This window comes from Melanotaenia boesemani, chromosome 16 (assembly GCF_017639745.1).
Source record: "Melanotaenia boesemani isolate fMelBoe1 chromosome 16, fMelBoe1.pri, whole genome shotgun sequence".
Lineage (NCBI taxonomy): Eukaryota > Metazoa > Chordata > Actinopteri > Atheriniformes > Melanotaeniidae > Melanotaenia > Melanotaenia boesemani.
The window spans coordinates 8,258,454-8,279,283 of record NC_055697.1 but is presented as its reverse complement, the minus strand read 5'-3'; the positions used below and the strand labels follow the sequence as shown (position 1 = coordinate 8,279,283).

General features: G+C 38.1%; 1 long non-coding RNA gene across 1 annotated transcript; it reads left to right on the top strand.

The window, feature by feature from the left end:
* Positions 1 to 1,953: 1,953 nt before the first annotated feature.
* Positions 1,954 to 19,360, top strand: LOC121655141. The gene is made up of 3 exons (XR_006013079.1): positions 1,954 to 1,964; positions 2,994 to 2,999; positions 18,902 to 19,360. It is a non-coding gene; the product is annotated as an uncharacterized LOC121655141 (long non-coding RNA).
* Positions 19,361 to 20,830: the final 1,470 nt, after the last annotated feature.

Here is a 20,830-nt window from a genome sequence, read left to right as displayed (position 1 = left end):
GATAAACGTTATAAAAGCAAAGAAAATTATGTAAGACGATATAAGAGCTTTGTAGACACCAGTTGTCTTTGTTGTTTTGTTACAACTAAAAAAACAAAGTAATAAGACAAAACCCATCAATTAGGAATAAATAAATTATAAACAGTATTATTAACTTTGATATGATTTTCTACGTGATTTTCAAGTCTTTAGCAGCAGGTGGAATAAGCCTAAAGTGTAAGTAGTGCCTAAATGAAGAGAAAAACTCGTAGCAACCACTGTTAGTGTTTCACCTCCTCTGTACTTAAATCTAAACCAAATCAAATTTTATTTATATAGCACTTTTCATGCACAAATCAACACAAAGTGCTGTACATAATATGTTAAAAACAAAATTTAAAAGCTTTCACACACCAAATAATATAACAGAAAAAATAAATACATAAAAAGGTACACCTCATAATAGTTCACACACAACCGCACACAAACTCACACACATACAAAGCACATGTACACTCCCCCCACCCGCCCATACCACATTCTGTTGAACATGAACTCCCATCACTTGTTACTGTCTCTGAACTGAATGTAAGTATAAAAATATCAGTAAAATTAAAACATCTGGCTTGATGCTGCTGTGAGGAAACAATATCTTGGGAATCCAGTCACACCGGAAGCCAGCCCACCCATGACCACAGAGGGCGCCACCACAAGAACCACCCAGGTCCCAGGCTGGGGTCCATAGCCACAGCCACAGGGCTGCAGTGCAGGACCTGCAGCTAGATCAGAATAGATCTTGATCAGAATAATATAGGAACAGCTAGCAGGGTTGTCATATAGCTCTTAAATAGGTGTGGATGTAAAGAATTTCTCATGTTTACTAATTTTACGCTGGAGCTGAAGACTCGCAACATCCATATTCATGGATTTCAGAAAGTGGTAACATTTTTCTTTGGCATCTCAGTTGAATTTGAATATTCAGTTGAATACCTAATAATCTGAGGTATTTGTCTGTGTTCTTGTGTTTATTTTAGATTTTTTTCATTGCTCTTGTGATCATGGAGGATTCAAACCAGAGCCAGCAAAACCCAATGAAAGCTTCAGCTTTGCTAACCTCCCAGTATTTGGTTGATTACTGTTCCAAATGATGGTCTTGGTACGGGCTCTCTCTAAGGCTCTCCAATTTCACCCAAGAGACTTTTTTTCATTTCATTCAGAATGCATTATTTAGTTTGACCTCCCCAGACAGAAACTGACGGGTCGACATTATCATGCATATAAACATGTTGTTCATTTATTCTTCTCTGCACATAGCTCATTGATTCAGAAATTGGGAGCATTTTGCTCTCTCATACACACACAATTTTAATGAGTTTCCCACCTCAGCCAATAAAAAAAGGGTATATGTGTGTGAGCGGTAGTTGGGAACAAAAGGGGGGTAGCTGGTCAACTTGAGCTCAGCCTTGTTAAAAAGTCAATTAAAGAGAAACAAAGAGCAAGCGGAGGAAAGAATTGTTTCTCCTCGCAGCTGTTTTCTTTTGCAAGGCACTCGAGCAGCCTTAGCGAATGAGTGCAAAGATTATTTCCAGGACAAGCCATTTTCTCTGAAGGGAAAGAAGTCTGAGTCCTAGATTATGACTTCCTTTTCTGTGGAATTCAGCATCCAACCCAGCTGCTTCATTGTAATTTCACTTGCTCTCCAATCTTGTTTAGTACTTGAAAAAAGAATTGCCAAAGTGTGGCAGGATTTTTACACCGTGTGGCCCTGGAGATAATCTAAAACAAACATAGCTGAGATGATGAAGCTTCCTATGCTGCACTTTAAATTCAGTCAGCCAGTTATTCACAGAGATGCTGAGAGCAGAAAGGGCAACTTGAACGCAGCAGCTATAAATCTGTCAAGTGTCCTCCTCAGTCACTGCTTACGAGGTCAGTGAGAGGAGAAGGGGTTTTGCCCATGTGTCTGCTGTAATTGCCAGCCGGTGGTTGTGTACAGGAGGGCTGCTCTATGCTCTGTCCTCAGTGAGAGCCTCTAGTTATTCTTCCATTATTGATGAGATTGGACAGCATGTTAACCTAATTTTAAATGATTAGGCTGCAAACAGCTGTTTCTAAGGATCCAGTCAACTTTATTTTCATTTTATTTTGCTTTTTTTTTTGTTTGTTTTTCAAATACGTCAAAATAAAAAAATAAATAAATAAAAAATGTGCTTTGCATGGAAACTTTATTGTGTAAACAGGACCTAAAAAAGGAAATTATTTTGTATTACTGTGTACTCTAATGCATTATTAGTTTGTGATTGTGGTAAAGTCAACACTTACAGAAGACAAAAAGCTGCTTTTTTTGATGCTGTCAGTACGATGCATAGATTACATGCACCAGATATTTTTCCTATATTCCTATTTTCCATCTGTGTGGAGATAGTTTTCATTACACTGTCATGCAAATGCAATTTTTCTTAAATACGCAAAGGGAAAACTTTGGAGATTTGCATGTCGTGAAAACAGGCCCTTAAAACATGGTTTCATAGTGTGTGTGTGTACTTAACAGGTCTGTTTGCAGTCCAGGAGCCTCATTTATCAAACTGTGCATAGCAAAGTCATGTAAAGAATCACACCACAACAACCGGGAACTGATAGGCAGCTGAAATCAGCAAGAATGGACATATATTTGTCTTGACTCTTGCAGAACAATCAATTTGCATCCTCAGTTCAAATAAAATTTAAACAAAACTATTAAAAGGAAAGGTGATGCAACACAATGGGAAACATCCCTCTCTCCTAGTTTTTTATTTTTCCTTTTTGTAACGGCTGCTGGTGTCTCTCATTTTTTTTTTTTTTTCAGTTCATTTTGGCACTTAAACTACTATTCACATGCATGTTTTAACAAACCCATTGTGTACTAACCACTACGTTGCAAAGATGCCCTTAGAGAGAGAAATTTGTGTATCTTTGTCTTCTTGAATGTTCCTGCTAAAGATTACTGCTGACAATACTTTAATTACTTTAATTAGAGGAAGGTCATGAATTGGATTTTTTCCTAAATCTTCTTGTTAGAAAGGCTGTTGGCATAAGGGAGCAGACTATTAATGGATATAAGAAGATTATTGCAGTTTAATTCCCAACTGAGATTAAGGCCAAAATTGAAATTAATTGATTAAGGATTAACCCTTTACATTGTAAAGGAAATGACTTGACAGGAAAGTTAATGACAAAGGAGCAGATGTTCAGTTCTGAAGAGGAAAATATGCACATTTTGACTGAAATAATAATGTCACGGAGCTGCTTATGTAAAATGACATGTGGTTAGTCAGTTCTACTGCAAACTGTTTACTTCCCACTGGGAACAGTGAAGATATTAGTATTTACCACAAGAAGAAGGTTTGGATAAATGGAAAAATTACACACAAAGCCTATTTTTCTCTTTTTCTTTCACTCAAACAGGCCATTATGACTCAGTCTTTGTCAGCACTGTTGCACTATTTATAAATCATGCAAATTTATCCACAGTATCTTCACAGTGAAGAGCCTCCCAGAAGGGTCAGGGCTGTGCAACACATTACATGTTCTTACTGAATCAAATCTTTCTAAAGCACCATGGAAGTAAATTCACCCCTTATCGTTTATTTCTTTTAACTTCAAACATAAACAGTGGTTTATGATCCTTTTTTGTGTGTACGCACTTTTTTGTGCGAACACACTCACTGAAAACTAAATATGACATGGTTTCCCCATATTATCTTAAAATTAATCTATTGCTACCATACAACTAGATTAGCACACTTACAAAACTCCAGGCTAGTATTAAGTTAGCCTTTCATAACATTAGAAGTTGTACTTGCGCAAGGTAAAAATCTCTTCTAGAAATATGCAACCAAAGGTCAATATTTTTTAAAGGATGTCTAATTAGAAAACCACTTTAAAATTTACTTCAAACCAGTGTAGTGACACTGGTGATCCATGTGTGTCTGGAAAGACATTTCTGACCTCACCCTTCAGTGGCCTGTCAGTCACCTGTCCAATCAGACTTCCGAGGTGGCCAGTGCTACCTTGGCTACCCCTTTAGCTCTGCCCCTGCTTTGACTACAGAAAGTTATCCAAATTTGTTATTATATTCTCAGTGGAAGAACATCTGTGTTTCTGTGCATCATTACATACATGTAGGCTTACAAAGGATACAATCCCCACTGTGCATGAAGTGGTGCATGGCAACATAGCTGTTCTATGGCTGAGAAAATAATGAAAATATAAAAATCCCTATCATTTGTGTTCACTCAAACCCCTAGTAGCTACACTTTACATATGATTTTAGATTAGTTTTTAGTGGTGAGAGTTTGCTTTTATTAAGTCTTTTTCTAATTATCTGTTAGCTTAGCCTCCATGTCATAAGTCCTCTTTGATTATTCAAAGTGAGACCCCTGTCTGCTGCTCAGACTGGTACAGTTTTCTTGCTCAAATTCATAGTCTTGTTTTTGCATAATTAAAGCTGAAATACAGAGTTTCTGAAAACCCAGTGTTTAATATCATTTAATTTGAATAATCATTAATATGTTGTTTATTTCATTTCAAAGGGTGGAAAAGAGGAATATTAGACAGCTTTGCCATGGGATTTTCCTCAAGAGTGGCTGGTTTTTCAAGTTATGGTGTAGAAAAAGTGAACAACTTCTTCACGCCTGTTCACATCATCTTGATATTTCACACACTCTCCGGATAGCTATTACTCGAAAAGTGGGTCCTGAAGTTTGTGTTCCACCTCTCCAGAATACAATCTCACACCTCCTCTGTGTAGCAGGGATGGGCACAGCTGCCCTCTCCTAAAACCATCTTCATCTGTGTGTGATTGTGCATGAGGCACCTTGGTTGGAGGCGTATGCATGACAGCCCCAGCAACACCTGGCCTTCCCAGCAGGAAGCGGTGTATCTAATAACGAGAGAAAGTGTCAGGACACATGAGGTGCATCCAGCAGAGAGTATAAAGACAACCACACACTCCTGTCTGAAGCAGCTGCCAAAACGCTCACACCTTGTCCCTCTATTCCCATCGTGACCCACATAAGGGGTAGATAATCACATTTTCTGTCAAATTGAATAGGTGATGGCAGCTCCGGGAAGAAATAAAAGAGCTACAGCGATGCAAATGTGCCTGTTTGTTTCTTTTTCTGCACGCATCAGCTGTCATTGCAGCTCAAGTTCCACTGGAGAAATAAGTCTTCCCTCCCCAGAAGCTAACCATGAGCGGAACACATGTCCCCTGATTGACAGCTCATTACCCTCCCCTTAACACAGACAACAACCTTGGAACAAAAGAGATAAAAGTGGTTGAAACAAGTTAAAATCTGATGTGTGAACTGTACTAAGTCAGGAAGAGAAACTGGCCCAAAGGTGAAACATCTGAATGATTTTACTTTTTTAATTTATGTTGTCAGCCTTTAGGTTCTTTTACCCTAATTTTAAAGGCTACAGAACAATACTCAAGTGAACTGTGGCACTGATACCATGTACTGTTTGTTATAGGGGCCCAAAGTGTGCCAAGAAAATATCCCCACACCATTACACCACCAGCAGCCTTAACTGTTGATACAAAGCAGGATGGATCCATGCTTTCATATTGTTTATGCCCAGTTCTGACCATACCTTCTGAATGTTGTAGCTGAGAAGACTCATCAGACCAGGAAACGCTTTTACAATATTCAATCACTCAATCAGCTTTAGAGAGCCTGTACGAACTGTAGCCTTAGTTTTCTGTTTTAAACTAACAAGAGTGGTCACTAGTATGGTTTTCTGTTGCCGTAGCCCATCTGCTTCAATGCTTCATGCTGTACATTCAGAGATGGTATTCTGCATACCTTGATTGGAAGTGGTGGTTATTACCTCCACCAAGGTGGAGGTCATGTATTTGGTGGTGTTGTTTGGTCTGTCTGTCTGTTAGCAACATAACTCAAAAAGTTAAAATGGAAATAGGAACAAGTGATTAGACTTTGGGGGTGATCTGGATCACCACCCAGATCCAGGAATTGTTCCTTAAGTATTCTTTATTATGGGGAGTTAGAGATAATTTTGCTGTTAGAGCTTCTAAACCAAAATAATATAATAATAATAATTTGAGTTCCTGTTGCCTTTCTATCATCTCAACAAGTCTGCCCATTCTCCTCTGAGCTATGACATCAACAAGACAGACAACTGCTGCTCACTGGATATTTTCTTCTTCAGACCATTCTCTGTAAACCCAAGAGATGGTGGTGTGTGAAAATCCCAGTAGATCAGCAGTTTTTAAAATACTCAAACCAGCTTGTGTGGCACCAACAACCGTGACTTGTTCAAAGTAATTTAAATCCCCCTTTTTCTCATTTTGGTGCTCAGTTTGAAATTCACAAACTCATCTTGGCCATGTCTACACACCAAAATATATTGTGTTGCTACCATATGATTGGCTGACTAGATATTTAATAAATAACTGAACAGGTATTCCTAATAAGGTGGCCAGAGAGTGTAGTTTTGTTAATTAGATATGCCTACCGACCCTTCAGCAGTTATTGGAGAATTTTTTAGAAAATAGGATTTTTCACTCACTCTAACTTGAATAATTACTTTGACACTTCTCAAAGTGGAAAGTATATATTGATTTTTCCTCCCACGGTTCTCTTCTTTGAATAACTGAAACCTACAGTAATATTGTGAGTTACGGTTGAGGCAGTTTGCTCCAGGAAGGGTCACCCTGACCTATGTTTTGGTTCAATTCAATCAAATACTTGTTTTTCTACCACTGCAAGATATGAGAACCTTCGCCAGAAACACTGTTGCTGGTATTTTGGGAGGTTGTATTTGTTTCTTTTTGTTTTCTTTCATAAAGTGGATGTTGCACGAGAAAACAAAATTGCACATGCATGGGTACAAGCTCAAATAAACATTGAAACACCAGTTGTACACATGCACATACATAAGCTGTGACCTTCATCCCTAGCATATAACAGTATCAGTCTGAGAACTCTCTGTTCCCCGGAGAAGGCCCAGCAGCTGCCACACCACCCACCTTATCTCTTAGTTCCCACCAATGGTGAACAGGAAGGTCTTTCATATGACTCTTATCACTAGGCTAGAAGAGAGAGCAAGAGGTGGGAGGATGAGGATGGGGGGAGGTAGAAGGTGAGAGCCCCCACCGTGCAAGGCCACAACCCTGCTTTCCCATGCCAACGTCTGATCATCAGCCCCGCCAGGGTGCAACGCACAGAGACAGATCTCACTTCTGCCAGGGTGAGACCTTCACAGAGAGGAAGAGGCAGACGAAACAGGGGAAATGTCAAAAACTAGAAGCAACCTGACAACTGTCATAGCCCCCCCACATGTCTGCAACTCTGCATGGTCACCGCATGGGCTCAGATATCAAAAAGCAATAGCAAAGTTTTGTATTTCCATTTCTGTCAACAGTTTGCATGTGTAGCTGTTTGTGACTGGGTTGCCTCATGACTTTCAAACACATTGCATTTAGATGCTGTTAAATTGTCAGTTTTAGATGGAATACTATTTATTTATGAGTGTGTGTGTGTGTGTGTGTGTGTGTGTGTGTGTGTGTGTGTATACAGTGTGTCAGCTTGCCAAAAGACTTGAAAAGTTTCTTGACTAGAGAGGAGCTTAGGGAAATGATGTTGCATTTAGGTTGTTATGTTACACAACACTTAAAAAAGGTACAATTTCTGCCACATTTAAATGCTAAAACTTACTTTCGACTCCACCTGGCAGTTTTTCTTTCCTGATTTATGTCAAATGTTTGTATCCTCTGATTGAAAAAAGAGCAAATAGTTATTTAAAATTTGCTGTCATGTCTGATTTTACTCTTGCATACTGGCACCACATACTGTGTTTTTTATATACAGTACCAGTTGAAAGTTTGGACACATTTTTCCATTAAATCAAATGGGGAAATTTGTCCAGACTTTTACTGGTACTGTATTAGTGAATACCAGATTCTGTGACATCTTTAAAAGAAAGAAAAATATTCCTATTACAGATGAATACACATACAGTCATGTGAAACAGAAAGAATATCATCAGCCATTTCTAAAGACCATGTGATTCTTACTAGGTCTTAGGTAAAAATTACCTGAAATGAACAATATTACAAGACATACCTGTAGTACCCTGTACCATTTGTTATTTAACTGAAACTAAGTGTATCCTTACTGTTTTAATAGGAATTTAAAGGGTAAGTAGTAAGTGCTGCTAGTTTTCTAATATGTTTGATCATCAATGTGAACACCTCAACAAAAGCAACAGTTTTTGTTCGTTTTCTGGTGTGGAGCATTCAGGTGTGTGTCAACACAATGCTAAGGAGGAAAGACATCCGCAATTATATTATTAAAGAAATTGCTGCTGCCCATCAAACTGGGAAGGGTTATAAGACCATTTCTGAACTATTAACAATCCAGTGAGAAAAGAGAGAAAAATTATTCACAAGTGGAAAACACAACACAGTTGCCAGTCTGCACAGGAGTGGATGTCCCAGAAATGTCGCCATCGGTGTAAAAGACTTTTGCCAGATTATTCCCTCAACTGAATTACTATCACTCCATATATGTCCAAGTCACTTGTGACTTCCAGATCCACCTGCTGAATGTGGTATTTAATCATTAAAATTGACTACAGCTGAGTCTTTTTTTATAATGATTAATTTTATTAGGGAATCAAGGTTATGTCTCCTGGTTGTCTGATAAATAAAATCACTGACCGTCTCAGCTGAAGGTTTCATTTCATCAGATGCTCCACTCACTCAAGAGGAGCATCACATCTTTGAAGGATGTTACAGCAGGTGGCAATTTGATTTACAAACTTTAGAAGGTACAGTAGGCTAAGAGGAAAGAGATTAACTATTTTGCAGTCTACAAACATGTTTGTGAATCTTATAGAGGGTTTGGTAAAAAAAAAATCGACTTCTTAATTGCAACCTAAGAACAAATTTAAGAAGATGCATAAGAATATATTGTGAACGAGGCCCGAATGTCCTCTGGGCAGAGAAAACCAGATGGGAGATGGTTGATCATAATACACAACACCAAGTCTGGAGAAAAACAAATACAACTTATCAATGCAGAACACCTCATAGTAACTGTCAAGCACAGTGGTGGTGGGTTGCTGAGTTGGGCTTTTTTAGGGTTTGTACACCTTCCAGTCATTGTGAGGTTTTCTGTCCAAGAACTAAAGCTTAGCTGAAACTGAACTATGTAACACAATGATCCAAACACAGCAGCAAAACTACAACAGGATGACTTAAAGAAAAATTGTTGTAATGGTCCAGTCAAAATCTGGATCTCAACCTGGCTGAAATGCTGTGGTGGGACCTTAAGGAAGCTTTGCATGAACGAATGTCTGCAAACTGAAAAAATGTCAAAAGAAATCCCAAAGCATGGCAAAGTTTTGCATCCTTTATGTGTGTAATTTAGTCTGTTTTTGAGGCCCTTGTGGATCAGTACCCTGATGGAGGAAATGGACGTACCAATGGAAACCGCGGACACAGTGTTGAGCAGTATAGCTGATATGCAACGGGCGAAAGGAGCAAAGAAGAAGAAGCCGTCACAGTTTAATGACAAAAAGACCAACGCCGTCTACTGTGCTACCTCCTTTTATATCTCTTTTTGAGAATGAACATTATCATAACCTCCTCCACCATCGCCATGTTTGCTATTGTCTGAAACTGGAACTCGAAACTCGAGGGCAAACGCTGCCATTTGTGAATGCTTACAACCTGCTATGATGCTTACAACCAGGCTAACATGGTAAAACCGTGATATATGTCAATTGTAAGATGTGGTAACTACCTTTTATTAATCTACCTAATCAGATTTTATTTATTTGATTTATTTATATATGTTAATACAGTTATGAGCAATACAAAGAGAGCAAACACATAACAAGTGTTTTACTGTCAGAATGAAACACATAAACTTATGTGACACATGAAGAAGAACAAAGTGAAACCACTTAATCATATATGAGGTGTTCTTGACTTGCCAGGCAGAAAATAGAAACATCTTTTCAGAAACTATAGTGCAGTTATAGTGTGAACAAAGTGATATCTGCCCAGGGAACGCAAACAGGGAACACCAAAAATCCTCTGCCTTCCAGTTATCACTTTTACTAATTCCTAAAAAGTGATATCTGTTACAGAGGTTTTATTGTTACATCATATTTTCACTCCAGATAGGTCAGGATGGTCCTGCATTTGTCTCCACATCCATAATGTATGCAACCGATGTTATGCTATTATGGGCAGGTAAAGACTCTAGACATCAGCACAGACATCAGGACAAAGACTAACACATAAATGCTTGATATTTAATTCAACAGATCTTTAATATTTAATACTTTGTTAGCACCCCATTAACCCTCATTAAACCAAGTATCCATTCAACTGAAACACACCATGTTGCAGCATTTATACATTGAGACTCTGGAGTCACTTCAGACAATAGCCCACCTTCACTCTCTATCAGCCCACTGCCAGACTCTGTAATATCTGCTGAACTCACTGTTTAGCCTATTACCATCCCTGCAATGATACAAGAGGAACTATATGTAAAAGACCGTGATCATTCATTAAGCCAAGAAACCAAAAACTAACAAGCAGGAACAGCAGATGCATTACCCAAATTTCAGTTAACACAAATCAATCACATTCTTTAGTGTACACCTTTGGACTGAATTAATCTCACCATTTACATTTTATTTCACACTTTAAGGTCCTGGCTTATGACTTTATCCAAGACGACTTTTTGAGTTTAAGTGCAGAGAGGGTTGTTGCCTGTAGGTTCACCATAGTTCACAAAAAGCTTCATACATACAAATGTGCAAGAGGAAGGGGATTTTAAATGAGTCACATTCCTGGTGCAGGACAGAGTGATCACAAAAACAAAGATAAATGACAAAAGCAATCTCATTACTTTTACCAGAACAACAATCATCTTGCATGTTATATATGACACAGTTTGCAGGTTGTCTGATGTCTTTTAGCCACTAAATGAGTTGAAAACAAATGAGTTGCTTATGGATGTCTGACAGAAAAAAAACTCAGATTAAACCCTCAACTTTAACTTAAAGTTCACTATTCCTATTAACAACCAACATGTTCTGTGGTTGAAAACAAACACATTCCTCAGATTAAAGACATGAACCTATTCAGAGGCATAATGAAGCATCCTCTCCATTTTCCTGCAGAGTTTTGTTTAGTACAGAGGGACAAGCAGGCTCAAGGGGAGGCCAAGCCCTCATCAGCATTGCTAAGCAGCTGGGCGAGACACGGAGGGAGGGGGAGAGAGCGTGCTGGGCCAACCCCACTGGGAGCGACCTGGGCCTTTTGAAGTGGTAATATGCCCGTACTCCAGGGAGGGCCGCCAAATTGAAATGTCTTCTGACAACCGCAGACAGCCACAGTTGTCATCTGATTGAACCACCTTCAGGGATAGAGAAAGAGACAGACAGGAAGATGCTGGAATGCTGATGGAGGAAATTGCAAGGACAGAAAAAAAAATCATTACACTCAATGACTGCATTTAATTCCTTTGGAAATACTGTTACTAATAGCTTTGATCCCAAAGTTAGCATCAACCTCTTGTTGATTGTCCATGTGTCAACAACTAACCAACTAATGAATCTCTTATTAAAGTGTCATTTCCTACATGTGTAAAACATCCAGTCATGTCTTCACAAGTAGCGGGCATGAGCATTTTTTTCTATGGCGGAATCCAAAACTGCTGCAAACACAGTGTCAGACTTGCAAAAGACCAAGACAAAGAGAGAAAACACCTGACTGCAGGCAGCACAGCTACTACTGTTACCAGTTAGGGAGAACGTCTAAAGTAGGGTTTTGATCATGTTAGAAGGTGTTAAAGTTTTTTTTATTTACAGTTATTGTTTTATTTATTTATTTTAATTTAATATTTTTGTATTTTGGCCCAATTTCAGAGAGTTTACAGATGTGTAACCCAACATAGCAGTCTCACTGGAAATCGTGCAGGCAGTGTTGTGCATGCAACCAAAGAGGGGAGAAGGGAAGAAGCCGGGATTTCATTTGAAATGGCCGCACAGACCGCTGCTGTCTACTGTGCTGCAGAAAAAGTTTAGGAACCACTTTATTAAGTTTTACATGATCTTTTTCTAAACATAACCAAGTGATTCTACCACTTAAAACCAACCAGGGAATGACAAAGTGATGTCATAGTGTACTGGGCAACCAAAGCAACCTATAAAATTCCATTAGATGAACATGTTTGGAGCTCTGAGTGGATCCAGTGACCTCAAGTGCAGTGATGACTGCACTACAGATAACTTCAAACTTCTTTACATGTGTACTGTCTTATTTTATGCACATTTTAAGGTATGACTTATCACAAGCCCTATCAAACAAAGTTGGTACTGCAGTTGTAAAGCTTAGAGAGTTCTCACTTCACACACAGAGTTGTTTGTCCATTTAGACACACTGTAGTAAAAATGGCACAGCTGGCATATATGTGGACCCCCAGCCAGTAGAAATAAACAGCTTGTTGTAAGAAAATAAAAATCAAAATGGTATTTTGTTAAAGTGATTAGACACCAATAGAAACACAGTTTTAATAATTTATCAAAATTATCAATCATTGACCCTTAATTTTGTAACATGATGCACCTTCAAGGCTTGTACTTGAAGGTGCATCATGTTAGCTTAGAATTAGCATGTTAGCTTGTACACTGTAAAGCATTTCTAGACAGCCACAGAGAGGTAGAATCTGTATTTATTTATTTATTTATTTATTTATTTATTTATTTTTACATGGTAGTTTAGTGATTGGACAAACTTTTACAGGTGCTTTAAACTGGTTATGTAAACTCCAGTCAGAGAATGGGGGATATTTAAATGTGCTAATCTGGCCCTGCCCACATCTCTGCCTGTAAGCAGTAATTGGTGATGAGAGCAGATTATAGACTGGGTCAAGGCAATTTTCCCTCATATCTTGCTAATTCGGTGTTAGCAATGCAAACTTATGTACAACAGCTGTACTGGACCAACAATGCAAATAGTCTAGTTTTGTACACAGAACTTGTGTCCTGTTCAGCCTCACCTTTCTGAAACGCTGGGTGATGTTCTGCAGATTTTACAAACACATTCTCTGCTACAGCATTATTTGCAGATTTTACTAATGACATGTCTTGTAATGCGTAGAAAACATCTTATCTATGTGTTAACAAGGCTAAAACCTTTAAAACAAAGAAGTTTAAAATGCTGGAGCTCACCAGCATACTGCTGGGAGTCAAACAGCATCACATTATCCCAGTTCCACACAGGACATGGCTGAGGTGCTCGTCTCACCACCTCATGGCCTTATTCTGTCAGTCCCTCTGCCTGATGCAGATTGGCCCCTGCTACAGGGGCTCAGGGAACTCCCCCCGGTCTCCATCTGTTTAACTGCATCCCCAGCATCACAAAAAGAGGAAATGGAGGGAGGGGAAGTTAAAATTCACCTACTGCTGGGAGAAGCACGGGAAGAGAGACGCAGAGAGTCAAGCTTGTAGCAACGAAGTAAAATGTTGGGATGGAAAAGAATGTCACATTAACAGCAGTGATAGCTTATTTTAAGCTGCTGAGACATGCTGTATCTGCATGGCTTTGGAGCAATGCTGAGCTAGTTAGACTGAATCTGTTTCTGTTTAGTCAGTTACACTGAAATCTTGAAGGTAATTATCTACCCTAATGTGAATATATGTTGAAAATTCACTATGCCATGATGTGATATTTTAAACCACAGTTTATTTCATCAAAAAACAGTCAACGCCCACACAAACCACGAGGCTTCTGACGAACACTTATTTGAAAGATAAACACAAAGACTTAGTATCCAATTGAATTTCCTAATGATGACTCATACTTGTGTCACAAGTGAACACGACTTATCTGAATCAAATATTCTCATTTGTTACTTTATCTTTACTCATACAAACTTTATTTAAAAGTATAAAGATATTTGCAAGGAGAACTTTTTCATTTCAAATGCAAGTTTTTTTATTTTTTTCATTATTTTCTCTTGCAACTGTATAAATGCATTGCATTATAGGATACAGGATGTAACATAGACTGATGCACAATAGAGATTGTGTGAGTATGGGATATTTTTTGCATACTGTATGTATTGTAATAGAGCTTGGGCAACTACGTCATCCCATGGTGCATTGTAAGACTCGGCCCCCATACTTGCAGGCACACAGAGTGAACTGGCGACTTAAGATAGAAGAAAAAATAAATAAATGAAAGGAGAAAATATAAGAGTGCTGTTCATTAAAAGTGAAAAACTGAACAATCAGACAAGGAATGGTAGCTTGACAAAATCCAGGCATTTGGTGGAATATATACAAAAGAGCACAGTGTGTGCAGCTCAGTAAGGCACCTGCAGCCATTGAGTCTTGGTCCCGTGCTACATGTAAGCAGGCATATTTCCTTTTAAAATGTGTTTTTCAAAAGCACATTTTGATCTTGATTCTTCCACCTGTCAGTCAGGCATGTAGCACTTTTACATTTCGATGTTAGACTAGCTAGTCATCTCACTAAAAGCCAAAAAAGTCAACATCAGTGTAACACTGGAAGAAAAGGGGATCAACGAAGATCCATCCTATAGATTTCTAATACTTAGTATAAATAATTGTTAATTATAACCTGAGACATTTAAACAAGCATTGCTAATAATAAACATTGTGGCATCTATTAGGAAAATCATTCATATTTTTTCCTTCAAACACATACCTGCACAGAAGCTATGTTTGATTCAAATGTGGTATTTGCAGGGTGCAGCTAACCAGTTTGTTGCTAATGAACATGACAGATCCCCCAATATGCCAGTTCAAGTCTAAAGAGAATGACATTTGTTTGCCATGTTGTGATCCAGGAAATATTGCACCCTCATCCTGTCAAAGTGTCAAGTTCTTAAACCACGTTGTTCCCCCTGAAATGTGCTGAGTGAACTCACTCCTGCTCTGTGGCAGATGTGTTCCGATGAACAAGCAGCTATTGTTGCCCCTTTTCCCTACTGAAATGAGACATTTCTGCTTAACTCTGCAAACTTGCCTCGCTAAAACGAAAAAAAACGCTGTGCAGAAAAACAAGAGTGGATTTTAAAGGCTTCATGTTGAAGTGTACCCAATTAAAAAGCTGGCCCTCCTGAGACATGGTGGAAATGAGTCCGACGGCTTGATGTAAGGAGGCCTGCTGCAGCGGCTGAGGAACACTTGTTTTGCAGATCAGACAGAGTAAATGAGGGTGGATCCTGAACCTCAGATTTAAGGCATTTATTGATCAGAGAGTTGACAGGCTCTACATGAATGCTGCATATTCTGTAAACAGCACACAAATATGCTACTGCTCATCAGACCTTGAACAAATAGTTTTGTGTTTCTCTCACCAAAAGAAAAGCTTTAGGACTGCAAAGACAGAAAAACAGTCCCTAACTGTTATTGTGAATGCATAAAAGAAATGTCTGCTTTTACAGTATACAGTATACAAATCATGCTTGATCTCAGGCTGCTCTCAGTCCTGGTTTGAGACTTTTTTCACCAACGGGTGGGGTAGAAGATTTAGATTCATGTCTCAGTGGCAGCGTGGATGCTGGCCAAAGCAAAACACCCACATAGTCAATGCTTCTAAAGATTTTTAAATTATACAACTTGTAATGCCTATTATTATTAACTTTATACCAGTGGTTTTATCCATTGTAGGATTTTGGCCTCTAAATTATTCTAGGCCTAAGTTTTTCTGCCTTATTTTTTCTATTTATTTCTATGTTTCTTTCTTCATAATGCACAAAATACTTTCATGAGGCAACATGACTGCATTACAAGAAGGTCACCTTTGGAGTCCAACAAACTCTTTACTATACACATCTTGTTTTGCAAACAATACTTTGCAAAAGTCTTGATTTACCTTTAATATTTAAATATTTATTTCTCTTCAAACGAGCTTGATTTTGACTGCCTTTTAACTTATTTTCAGTCCACTCCTTGCACCTGACCATTTTAGCCATTCAACACCAACCTGTTAGTCACTCAAGCCTAAAAAAGGCACCTAACTCTATGGATAAACCAGACTGTCTGGACATAACCTTCAGCTTATCAAAGCACAATTTTAAATTGTGTATTAGACACTGTTTTAGAAGCAGGCTGCTGCAAAGACACATCATTTATTTCCATTTCTTTTGTTGCTATGAAAAATGCCAATGATAACACAGTTTGACAGATTGAAAATCTTATTTTTCCACCAACAATGTGATTCCCAAAGAGCCATTATTTAAAAGCTTGGCATATTTTAGCATGTTGTACAGTGTGTCTTTAAAAAATGTAATATAAAGGAGGATTTAAAGTGAAGGTAAAAGTCCCAAGCCTAAAAACTATCAGTAGATCTAGAAGTATGTGAAAGTTTTTCCTCAAGAAATATGAAAAAAATCCAAGAGACCTGTTACAGGACCTGAGAGATGCATCTGGACCTTCGTTTGATCCATGTACAGATCACTGAAGCCTCATCAGAAATGGTCTCTATGGGAAGATGGCTGTCAAGAAACCATTCTTCACTCCTATGAGCTCTGTTTATTTTTTAGTCTTGTGCTTGAAAATCACATATCCATAATAAAATGAGTGTATCGCTTCAATCACATGTTCTAGTTGAATACTTTTGGGGTCATAGTGGGGGAATATTTGTAAGATTTGTCAAGCCATGTAATTATCATTAGATGAGTTATTGGTGAAGAATAAATGAAGATGGCACAGAGCGCAAATAAAAAAAGTTGCTTTACTTGCCTAAACAGACACTTTCAAGATGAGTCTAAATAAGAGTTATCCATGATTAAAATGGTAACTCTAATAATCACAGGATAGATGTGGATTAATCACGATTAATCATATTCCAAAATATAAACACACAGCTTGCAGTCTGCTAGGTGTTCCACCTAAACTCGCAGCCTAAGCAAATGTAGGTTGAGGTAATAACTTTTACTATATTAATACCAGTATATTATACCACTCCCCCTAGTGGTACCCCCACTGCCTTTTCTTCTCCTTCTTCTTGTTTTCTTGGTGTTAGACACGCAACAATTTGGTGCTTTACTGTCACTAACTGGTATGGAGCATGGACTAGAATATCAAATGTAACGACTGAGAAGCAGTTGTTAAATCTTCCTGCACGTGTTAATGCATTAAAAAAATGCAATACGTTAATTCCACAAATTAATCTCTTTGCATTACACGTTCATTCTGACAGCCCCAATATAAATATACTCCTTTGAAATGATGTAGCTGTGGCTCTAAACTGCTAGCACATCATAGTAAAATATGTGAACATTATCTCTGCAGAGGCCAACTCTGATGGTGAAGTTCAATTCAGGTAAAGTCATCAAAATGCCATTTTGGCAGGTTGACACATTCTGTCCTCAAAGTCCCTCAATTGAAGGACCTTGGGTTTTTACACAGGAAAAAAAGGCTGAGGCATGATTATAATTCTTACATTATTCATCACAAACGGGAAGTTATCCTCTTTATTTTATCCATCTCTATGATATCTTTAAAAGAGCAGTGTGCTGCCATATTTCAGCAGCCCGGGGAGCATTTTGGAGGTTAAGGGTCTTGCTTAGGGTCACAGTGGTTCACCTCTGCTGCTAGACTAGGGACCTATAACCCACCTCTGTAATCACTAGACTGCCACTCCTCCTAATAATAAACCAAATAACACGAGAACTGGACTGAAAATGAATGACCACAGGTCTTAGGGAGATAAATCCTCCCCAGATCCAGGACCTCAACTCTTTTTGAAGCAATATGGGACAAAAAAAAAATTGCACAAGCTTTATTTGTGTCTTCTATTCCACCACTCTATTTATTTTGCACATTTGGATAAATTACTGTAATGTTTCCCCTTTTTCCTGCACTATATAAAAAATGATGGGCTGCTGAAGACTTTAGCACAGTTCTGTAAATGGGGTCGTATTATGGGGTGTAAGGTGACCTCAGCTGGACCGTCAGGCTCATCTAAGACAGATGCTCCATGACCAAACTATGATTTATGACTGTTACCCTCTAAGGTGCACAAGGTTCAGAGAAAAGAGCACAGTTTCATCTTCAGCTGCTTGTGCTGGCCTTGACATGCCATAACACTCCCACTACACTGCACAGCTCATGAGTGTAGGTGTGTGCGCTCGTGTCAGTGTCTCACTTCAATACACCCTGAGAGTCCTTGTCTACAGACCTTGAGTGCTAGTAAGCACGGTGGGCCCCTCCTTTGGGAGAATGAAGGGAAATTAAAAGAAAAAAAAACCCGAGCAGATAAGAAACTTTTCCACCAGCAGGAACAACTCGTCCTGGATGTTTCCCTTCTTCCGTGCGCTGCTTCTGACGTCTGCAGCATATGTCAGATAGGAGATAATAACTGTAACAAGTTCATTGTTAACCAGAAGGATTTGGACATAACAGACAATGAACTTTGCAAAGGAATCTGAGCTTTGTGTTTCAAAACACAATGTTTTCTTCTCTCTCTCTCTCTCTCTCTCTCTCTCGCTCTCTCTCTCTCTCGCTCTCTCTCTTTCTCCTGAGACATCCTCACACTGAAACCAAGGAGAGAAAATAAATGCTGAGTGAGCACAGACAACAGCTACTCTGTCTATGCTAAACATCTTCAAGGTCCCTGTGGAGGGATAAATGGCCAACAGGAGGTGCCTTCCCAGGAGAGACTCATCTGGATGTCTAGGAGGTAAGTCTTCTTCACAACTTCTCCATTTTACCAACTCACTCTTTTATATAAAACAACATTTTGGACACTTGGAAAACTTTTGCCTGAGCTCTGGTTTTTTTTTTTTTTTTTTTTTTTTTTTTTTTTTTTTTAAAGATAGAATAAAAATTTTATTCAGTTTTGAATATTCATTAACAAAAGCAGAATGTCTGAGCTATTTGTTGTGTTTCTCATGTATTCACAGTGCAACTCCTTTGCTTTTGTCATCCCTGCCTTGCAGGTCCCTGCGTCCAGCGATGGGGCAGCAGAGCTCGTTGCACTCGCTGTTCCTTTTTCCTATGCATATACTTCTTTGAGATATAACTTTAAAGAGGCATAAGGCATGGGAAAATGGGGCTGCAGAGGTATTCCACCGAACAGACAGACGTGTCATCATGCAAGTAATAGCTGACCTCAAAGTGAACACACACACACACACACACAAAATGGCTTGACTTGCACTAAAAGAGGAAAACTGATTTTCAGTCTGTAAATTGTTTTTACGCCAGATCAGGATTTTAAACTCATTGTATTTCTTTGTCATGACATGATGTGAATGTGGATCTGTTTCTCTGTGATATTTTGGTCTTTTTTTCCTAAATAAAGACGTTGTTGCTTAAATTATGTGTCTGATATTAATGAATTCTGACCTTTTAGAGTTTTAAGCTTTAGATTTGTTTTTCCCCAAATTTACAACTTAGGGTGGTGATACACTAGGCAATCTTTTGGGTAACTATAAAGGGCAACAGTGCCTAGGAAATTGCCTCAGTATTGCTGCTTTAATCCCATAATAACAAGAAATTATTTTAAAATGGATTTTACATATTCTGTTCCACACAGTCACTTTTAACGATATGTTCACTGTTGCTGAGGAAGTATTCTGATCCTGGAAATGATTAGTAAACATTAAATAAACTTTATAGAAATGCTAACCTCAATAAAAACTGGGACCAACACATTATCCTTTTTTTATTATAATGTGAATGTCATTTAAGCTGTTAAATGGGGTTGAACACTTTCCCCTTTAAACAGATTTTTTAAATGAATTTATGTGAAAACTTTAGAGCGGGGCAGTCAGAGCAGAAATCTTTAACTCCGGTCCCTGAAAGCCACTGCCTGCTGGTTGTAGTTGTTTTCTTGCTTCAACACACTAGTCTCAGATTAATAAGTAATTGTGCAAAACTTGGCAAGCTGTTGGGTTTATTTTGTTTGCAAATGAGAACTGGTTCTCAAACATTTTTACCTGGTTAAATAAAGGTTAAATAAATAAATTTTATTTGAATCAAGCTTCAATAGATAAAATGAATCTCATGGGTGTCTTCGAAATAAAATAAAGGGTTTGATTTAAACTTTTTGTTTAGAAAAAGGTTTCTAAAAAGGCTGAAAAAAACTTTTCGTGTGTGGATTTCTAAACAATCCTATACAGACGTGGACAGTAATAGTTTTTACTTATTAATCATATTTTACTTTTTATCCATTTATTTTATACTATACAGTAATCTGTTATCACATCTCTGTGATACAGTTATTCTGTAAACGTATAGCTGTATCATTTTCTTTTTATTTTTAGCACAGAGGTAAACTTTGTAATTACAATGCATGTATGTATAAATGTTATATTAATTTGTTCTTCAGTGAGTGGCGGTGTATTAGATGACTCACTGATGTCCAATGAAGTGGCTAATTTACAAATATACCATCCTCATCTATGCATATATTAGAAAATAGCTTTTAAATGGGAGTTCTCTGTACACTATGCATGAAACAGTAGCATAAAAAACAGAAAAGAAACAAAAGTTTTGATCTTCTTTATTAGTCATATCTGGAGATATCTCAGCCTTCCCCAATATTTACTGTCCTCGCTCTTTTGGTGAAACTGAAAAATACTCAAAATGATGTGCCAAGCAGAAACTTCAATTTGATGGGGGTCATTAACCAAAATAAAGTTAACTAGTCATACAGGTCTGGAGACAGAAAGCAAAGTTTTACCCTGAGAGTCATAAGAATCTTGAAAGTCTCAAATATATTTTAGTCCTAAATCTTTTAATGTTTTATAGACCAACAGCAGTATTTTTGTTTTTTACGGGATTA